The 7,787-nt window shown below is 37.2% G+C and overlaps 1 long non-coding RNA gene across 2 annotated transcripts; it reads right to left on the bottom strand.

Moving 5' to 3' along the window:
* Window positions 1–2,232: 2,232 nt before the first annotated feature.
* On the bottom strand, window positions 2,233–7,492 carry LOC148010010 (uncharacterized). 2 transcript variants are annotated; one of them, XR_015689671.1, is made up of 2 exons: window positions 6,566–7,492; window positions 2,233–3,759 (listed from the first exon to the last, which is right to left on the bottom strand). It is a non-coding gene; the product is annotated as an uncharacterized LOC148010010 (long non-coding RNA). The 2 variants fall into 2 exon arrangements; XR_015689670.1 differs by lacking the exon at window positions 2,233–3,759 and adding an exon at window positions 4,518–5,296 and having other exon boundaries at window positions 6,566–7,425.
* Between the last annotated feature and the right edge of the window lie 295 nt (window positions 7,493–7,787).

Genomic DNA, 7,787 nt, shown 5'->3' with positions numbered 1-7,787 from the left:
TTGATTATTTGCTTGATAAACTCAAAAAAAAAAGCTTTAAAATTTTACAAAATAAATTTTAAATTATGATATTTTCAAATTCACATGATTTTGTTGATGTATTTAAGACGACATTTAGAATACAAACTATCACAATGAATTTATAATCATGTATGCAACATCAATATTTGCCACAATGATAAATAGAATTCTTCTAAATTATCAAGGTTGTCATTTTTTTAAATGATATATTTTTATTCGATAAATCAAAAGAAATACATAATAAACATATTCACATTGCGTCTAATTTACCGTAAAAAATCACTTGTATGCTATAAAAGCTTGCTCTTTTAACATTACATTGAATATTTGAGTCATCTGGTTTTTGCTAAGGTTATCACTATGGATTCCAACAAAAATTAGACTATTAAAGACTAGCCTAATCCTAAGAGTATGTATGAAGCTAGATCTTTTGTAAGATTGGTTAATTTTTATAAAAAGCTCGTTTAAAAACACAAGATTAATGAGAATACATTCAGATTGGATATTCCTCCTTGTTAGAAAAAACATAATATTTTTCATATTAGTTTATCAATATCATTCAAGGAAATGACTCCAATTACTATAGTAGTTGATAACTCACCTTTGTTAGAGACTAATTCTAAAATTTTAACTCCTATAATAATCCTTAATCATGACCACAAGGTTATTAGAACAAAAAATCAATACCATAAAAATTTCATCGAGTCAAGAAATCACTCTATAGGATAGTCCCAATGGATCAAAAAATAAGTACTAACTCCCCAATGTAACAAAGATTCACCCCAATCACATTAAATATCCTCAAACAAAGATTCACCACAAATTAAAGTTTTTCATATTAAACCCATGGAATTTTATAGTTGAGTTTCACCAAGAGTAGACAATGCTAGTACATGGTGCAAATTTACTATATTAAGCAACACCTCCATGCAAAGGCCTCTCTTGTAGAGAATACTACATGGTACAAAGTCACTACATTAAGTAGGATCTCCATGTGGTTGTTCTTCCTTGCATTTTTTTTTTCAATTATCAATTGCAGACAATTGCTACTATGTCCATCAAATGTTGTAAGCTGTTGTTTGTCATGGCATCTTGCAAATTTTGTAAAATTATCTTCATCACTATTTTATTGAAATTTGTTTTTTTTAATATTTTTTATTTCACATAATTTGTAACTTATCGTGTGAATGTATACATATGGTGTTAATCACATTATATTTGGTAGATAGATGGTAGGTTACTAATGTAAGTAGTATTCAGGTATTTATAAAATTATCTTTATCACAACAATTTATCGAATTTTTCTATTGTAATTTTTTTATTTCACATAATTTTTACTTTTTTAGTATAATTGTATACATATGTTACTACTTGCATTATACTCCATAGATAGATAAATGGCAAGTTACAAATGCATGGTGTTTTGGTAATTATAAAATTATCTTTTATCACAATACGTTATCAAAAATTGTTATTAAAATTTTCACATGATTTGTAACTTGTGTGAATGTATATATATAGTACTAGTCACATCATACTTGGTAGATAGATGGTAGGTTACTAATGTATATTGTATTTCAATAATATCAAAATAATTAAACAAAGTTCATCGAATTATTATTTAAGAGTATCCCTTTTAATGACAATATAAGATATTTTGTATACACTTAATAGACAAAGACTTAACATACATACATATACAATAGATTTATTTTATTATAGTCTCTAGAGAGAACAAAATATTATTTATGTAAAAGCACATGAAACAACTGTCTTTATTTGTTAGCATAAAAGCAAGTCATGCAAGGTGGAAACAATACAAACAGTATTTTTGACAAGTTTTTGGATGCAAAAGCTTAATCTAATATTATATATTTATACATGGATGGGGCTCACCCGTACATGGAGAGGGAGTAAACCCAATCTTATGGTCTTCAATTCAAACCATTCCTACCACCAAGAGAGTTAGGTATAGAGAGATCCACATCAAGGATAATTTCAATGTATTTTGAGTACAAAAGCTTGATCTAATGTTATAAACACATACATGGGGGAGGTGCTCACCCATACATGGGAGAGTAATACCCAATCTGGTGGTTCTCATTTCAATCCATTCCAACAACCAAGACATTTAGGTATAAGGAAGTCCTAAATACAAGCTATCCTCCTTTGATGCAACCCAATGCTCGTTACAACAATAAGTTCCTATGATGCAACCCAAAGCACGTTACAAGGATTACATGGTTTAAACCCAAATACCAATAGTACAACATTTTAAAAATGCCAACTAGCAATGTCTATAACAAACTTCATTAAATTCTAATGTACAAAAGTCTCCTAAATCAAAGAGGGTGCAAAAAGGAAAATCAAGATGAAGCACTAGAAAGAGGATTCTTCATCCACCGCAAAAAATCAAGTTGGATTAGTAGAAGGTTGCATGGCCTGTCCAAGGATCCACAAGTACACAGTTCTTAAACCCACCAAAACGAAGAGTGGATATGGATACATGGTCTAAGATAACCACAACTAGAATCACTATTTTCAAAAATCAACAAAGATGACAAGCATAAAAAACAATTGAAAGTACATGAACTATATAGAAAGTAAACAATGCTAGTACAAGGAATGGTCTTATTTTGTGGATAAACATATGTAAAATCATGGAGTGCTGTCAACAAGACACATGCCTCCTCATTCATGGATTGTTTTTCTCCAACAAATAATAGTACATTAATTTTTAAATAATTCAGATGAACACACTCCAAAAAGATATTTACTCCAATGAGCTTTTAATGATCAATCGATATCAAATAATCAATCAAGAGCACCCAAACACTAAGGTTAGAAAGATTCTCTCAAAGATTACTTACACCACCCAATCATTATTAGCCAGAGATCAAAAAAGAGCATTAAGTACAAGCTCATTATCATGCATACACTTGCCTCCACTCTATTTGGTCTATTGTGTATTTAAATTTAAGATATTATGTAAACATATAAATGACAAATATTTTGATGTTGTCATGAATTAGGTTTAATCATGTCGACGTCGTCATCACCTAGTGCGGTGCAAGTTGGTGAGTCAATGAGCACATCCTCAAGTGAGGATGAAACATTGCGTCTTCATAATCGAGATGCATGGCTACGACGAAAAAGAGCATCAAAAGGGATGTTGCAACTGTCATGGCAATGTTTCAACTGCTTGTATGTGATTCAGTTGAAATCTTGTCAAGATGACACCACTAATGCAACACAAAAAATATAAACTATCAAAAAGCAATGTCTATCCAGAAGCAAGCTTGTGAGATTCTACGACATCTAGCAAGTAGCTCAACTTTTGAAGACTTATAATTGATCTATACAAGGTTTCAACATCATTTACACAATTGGTTGTTCTGGCCTTTTGCAATGCAAAGGTTACATCTAGATTACATGGAATATACATAAAATGCCCAACATCATAGCAATTGCAAAAAACATACAAATGCATTTTAAGCTCTTGGAGGTATACCATATGTCAAGGTTACAATGTCTAGTAATGCATTTTAAGCTCTTGGAGGTATACCATATGTCAAGGTTACAATGTCTAGCCTTATATCAATTATTGCCCCCAAGGAGAGCCATGAACATCATTTAATAGCAAGGAGAGCCACGAACGTCATTTAATAGCAAGGAGAGCCACGAACATCATTTAATAGCAAGGAGAGCCACGAACGTCGAGGTTTCCACTCCATTATTCTACAAATTAATGTAGCAACCAATTGTACTGTTTGGGACTATAATGTTGACTTGCAAAAGCCTAATACTCAATTGGAATATTTTTCAACATTCAAATCTAGAAAAATGATGCGCAATCATAGCTTAAGAATAATACTATCTACTAGATTGTACTCATCTAGCATGTTTTTCAATTGCTGAACTATCTCTAGAATATTATCATTGGAATCATGTACAATCAAGCAAGTATATGCCAATTGAAAGAGCATTCAAATTTTAAAGATATTATTTCATACATTTTTGAAAAAATGTAGCTTTCTTTAACAGTGTCCCAAAGATGATGGTTATAACCCTTGTTCTACATAATATATGCAACATGCATGAAGATAGGTTTGATGATACATGAATACATGAAGCAACGACAAAAGTAGAGAAAAATAATCTATCTTATCAAGATAGAAACTAAGAAAACATTTGAAGGAATAAATCAATAAACATTGCTACTCATACAAACAAGTACCATACCAACAACTTAAAAAGCTCAATCATCAAAGCCAACTCCAAGGAGTAAGTTATCTTTGGGTAGAGTCTCAAAGAGACAACATTGCTCAAGTCCATGCTTCAAAAAAGGGAGAACACATAATTTATTCAAGCCATGTTTCAAGAGAAAAAATGCAAGAAAATGCAAATGTGAGAACAAGTCGTTTGTTTTTTAGGCTTAATAAAAGGTTTTCGTTTTCTGTGAGATAGAACCCTCATAAACCTGTGTATCTTGGGTATGTGTTTACCTCCGAGAGAGAGAGAGAGAGAGAGAGAGAGAGAGAGAGAGTTTTCTTGCTGCTGCTCCGTGGTCTGAGGTGCAGAGGGGGAGAGAGAGAGAGAGAGAGAGAGCACCGCCATGTCATCACAAGGCTCTTGCATGCTGCAGTACATCAACTACAGAATGCAGGTCACGATCCAAGACAGCCAGCAGCTCGTGGGTAAATTCATGGCCTTCCATCACCACATGAACCTGATGCTCAATGACTGCAAAGAGTTCCACCGCCTGCCTCCGAAGCCTGGCATGCCCAAGGAGGAGCAAGAGGACCACCAAACCCTCAACCTGCTCCTCCTGCTTCTCGAAGAGCTCCACATCTGCAGCACGCTTCCAGCACCCCCCTGCGCCTCCTGCACCATCACCTCATACTGGATCACCACCGGCACCAGCTTGCTGGCCCACAGGCGCTCCATCTCTGCCTGCACATCCCAGAGCTCCACCTCACACTGCAACTTCACCTCCATCGTCGGAGCAGATGATCATCGCACCTGCTCTTTATATAGAGCTGGCTCAAGGTAGAGGGTCGTCTGCCATAGGACGCAGCTCGAGGTGGAGGCTCGAGATGATCATCAGTGTGCCACGCAGCTCGAGTTGGAGGGTCATCGGCCCAGGGACGCAGCTCAAGGAGGCAGGGGTGCAGGTCGACGCAGGAGCTCAACGCCCTTTTCACAATGAGGGGGTGCCGAATGCATGGTACCTCCGCAATAAGTCAAGGGGAGGTTGGGGGCTGCGACCCCTTAACTAATAGTAAGGATTGTGTAAATCATGAATTACATAATAATCATAAAGGGCCAAAAACAATTAGCATAGATCAGTATATCAATAATATGTTTTGGTTTTACAAATCGTATCCCCCTTTCCCTATCAATGACAAACTTGGGTTATCTAACATCAATGATTGTGTTAAATCAAGTATTCATATAGTAATTATCATATCAATAATGCTCAACATCCCTTCGTTCACATGTGATCTAGGAGTAATTCAAAAGCATCCAATGCAAAAGTAGTGGCCGATTTGTAAAGGATTGCAAGCAAAAGATAGACAAAGACAAATTGGCCAAGAAAAGTTTCCACTACCCAATGTGTGACCAAGAGGCAAAAAAGCAAACCACCCAAGTCAAATTTTCCTATGCCCACCAACTAGGCAAAGAATTTGAGCATTTAATAGCAGTGTGTAACCAACCTCAAGTGGTTTGGGCATGTAAAAGGAGACATTTAAGCATCTCTGCTGGAACAATCAACTTTCCAAGCAAATCCGGGTGCTAGTTATATGCCATATTTTCCCATGTCATACGAGAACTCTTAGAATGACACCTTGAAATTTATTATCCTATTGAGAAACACTAGCATTTGTAGTATAATCACAAACTTGAAGACTTGTAACCTAACTTGATTTGCCAAAAATTAAGTGTTCTTACATGGCATCTACAGTCCCTTCATGGTGGGTGATAGCCTATGATGATCGTGGCTTATGGGAGCTGACTAGTGAATTCAGGATATATAACCTCAAATATGGCCGACTTATCATCGTTTGTAAGGCTCTTTAGTCTTAAATCTAAAGGCCTTTTCCAAACAATTACAAACCCTTCCTGCGTGTCAATTATAGATCGTATTATTTGATCACAAGATGATGATCGATACGTGAGGCAAATTTCTTGCATAAGAGTACTGGACCACAAGCCAGTTCCTACTACGTTTAACATTCGTACAATGATTTCATAGACCTTAAAGCCATGATGTTGCATGATTTATACGATATCCTGTCAGGCAGAACAAACGTCGATATCTATAATCTAAATGCAGATTCACTGATCAAACAAAGACAGGGCAAACGCTGAGGCTCTGGAGACAAGTTTCATGTCAGTATGTATGGAGACCTTCCAGTAAGACTAAGTCCTATGCATGTGATTATGTAGTTGGTTCCTACATTCGAGAGACTGCTACGGGCTATAACTCCATCGTCAAACAGATAAAGATCACTGCAGACAATTAGGAAGAGAGGGCACCTACCAATCGATAAGCTGTGATGACGGAGCAGAGAGCACTTTGGAGACAAGCTTAGTCGAACTCCACGTTAGCAGCTCCACACCAAAGATTAAGGTCACTGCAGACAATCAGGAAGATAAGACACCTACCAGATAAGCTGCGATGATGATGTAGAGGGAGCACTTTAGAGACAAGCTTAGTCGAATAGTACAAAGCCACTCCACGTTAACAGCTCCACTCTTCAAAGGCAATTGATCGCTTTCTGCCTCTTAGACAGGGCCGCAAACGCACATGCTCCATACAGCAGAGCAGCGTAGGAGCCAGAGGTGAGGGAGGCAAAACCTCTCTCTCTCTCTCTCTCTCTCTCTCTCTCTCTCTCTCTCTCAGAGCCGCGATCTCTCAGACAAGGCCATGTTTTCCACATACGCCGCTAACGAAGCAAGAGCTCAAACCCCCACCCCCCCTCTCTCTCCCCCTGGAGGCATCTGATCGAGCCTTAATCCGCCCCACCCGCAGGTACAACCCTAACTTGCAGAAGGGATTAAGCCTCAACCCGAGCAACAACCCCCCGACGAAGAGGGGCACAGAAAAGAGAGACAGAGAAGAAGGAGGTAGCACCCTTCTCCGCCTGCGAGAATAGAAAGTCCCATTCAGTGTGGTTAAGACAAATCGTCATCATCGAGGTCGAGCTCCTCCATAACTGCTAATCTGAGCAAACGAGTCACCACCCACTCTACTCTCTGATGCTACTCCTTCCTCTCCCTAAAGAGTACATTTGTAAATAGGAAGCCAATAGGCCTCTCAACCCTAACCCTAAACTTAAAGCCATGTTTACATCATCCCATTTTCCAGATACCATCCATGTAGAATGAGAATTCCCAGCAATACAACACTCTCTCGCCACCAAAATATAGTGATTCACTTCATAAATATCAGCATTGCAAAATGAGATCGTGGATCAAGCACAATCGGGCTTCGTGCACACGTTTGTTAGCATTTCTTGTTAGGACATATGCTCTTCAAACTCCATAGGATACAATTATGCCATGCAAAGGGTGTAGCTATCAAAAGATTGCACAGTGAGGCTTCTAAGCTTCCTTATCATCAATAGCGTTTGACAGTATTTAAACCAAGAGGTAAGAGTGTTAATCACCCAATCCTCTTTTGGTGCCTCAAGGATTGAGTTAAGCTTAGAAACATGCACATCATTTACTTTAAACTAACCCCAAATAAAATTGACTCTCAA

This window comes from Lygodium microphyllum, chromosome 30 (assembly GCF_053477565.2).
Source record: "Lygodium microphyllum isolate KBCC chromosome 30, Lygodium_microphyllum_v1.1.10, whole genome shotgun sequence".
NCBI classification, from domain to species: domain Eukaryota; kingdom Viridiplantae; phylum Streptophyta; class Polypodiopsida; order Schizaeales; family Lygodiaceae; genus Lygodium; species Lygodium microphyllum.
Note: the sequence above shows the minus strand (reverse complement) of the source record. Positions and strands in the feature narration are given on the sequence as shown.